Here is a 1,153-nt window from a genome sequence, read left to right as displayed (position 1 = left end):
GCCCCCCAGCCCCAAGCCTTCATTTTGGGAACAGGGAAAGTTTTGCCTACAGTGCTGAGAGCAGCTTGGGATCCTTCCCATGATTATAGCAGTCCTCCCAATCAGCTGCTGTCTCTGCCTCAGTTTCCCCAATGGTTGATGCTCTGGGACAAAGGGGACTGCTCCTGGTTTGTTCCTCTCATCTCGCTGCACTTCCACACCTCCATAAAGTTGCTCTGCAAGTGCCTCTCCAATCCCAGGCTGCAGGAGCAGCTGAAATGCATGGAGGCGAAGGGGGCAGGAGCTGGGCAGGATGGAGGACTGCTTTCCTGAGGGGTGAACCTCCATGGACCCCCCTCCTCTGCTACTCCAGGAGCACAGTTCCACCAGAGCCTCTGCAAACCTCAAAAAGCCATATCCTCACCCCATGGAAACAGCTTTTAAGCTTCACATCTTGGGGCGTGGCTAGATTTTATCACATAGGCGGGAAATAACATACAGACTTTCCCATTGTTTATCTGCTCCAGCAAGCACTTTTTGGAGCCAACACACTGATACTCACGATAAGCAGCTACTACCACCACATCTTGGGCTTCCTTACGCTGGCCCTGACCTGCCATGCCTGAGTATGGTCCAGCGGAGATGTTTGGCTGCTCCCAAGGAGGGAAGGGCAGTCAGCAGGACTCACCCCCACTCCTTCCCTGCTGGCGGTTGAGATACCAGCCTCTTCCCACCCCTGCCCTAGATTAAGTTCCAGGAAAGCAGGTGGCCGTGGCCCTTCCTGGGCCCAGCCCTTTACCTGAAGTTGGTTTGCCAAGGTCATTTCCCTATGGCTTGCCAGGGTAAACCGTCTCCCTTCTGATTGCCTGTTTACTTCTGCGCCTGGAGATAAAGTTATTTCTGGCTTCGTTTATGCGGCAGCAGCAGCTCAGCAATGCGAACGGTGGCTTTCCTTCGGGGTCCTCTTTGGGGTCACTGGTTTTAGCTCTTGCCCCAACCTCACAGTATCTGGGTGTCTTCTGCATGAAGGCAGGAGAGGAAGGTCACAGCCTGTCTCACATTTCCTCCCCGGATGGGTCAAAACCGTTCAAAGGAGGTGGGGGGGAAGAGGATTTTTGTATTTGGGGAGGGATATAAAGTAGGCAGCAAGAGCAGGTCGTTGCTGTGTGCTGTA

Source organism: Fulmarus glacialis, unplaced genomic scaffold (genome assembly GCF_000690835.1).
Source record: "Fulmarus glacialis isolate BGI_N327 unplaced genomic scaffold, ASM69083v1 scaffold423, whole genome shotgun sequence".
Classification (NCBI taxonomy): Eukaryota; Metazoa; Chordata; class Aves; order Procellariiformes; family Procellariidae; genus Fulmarus; species Fulmarus glacialis.
This window is presented reverse-complemented; position numbering follows the sequence as displayed.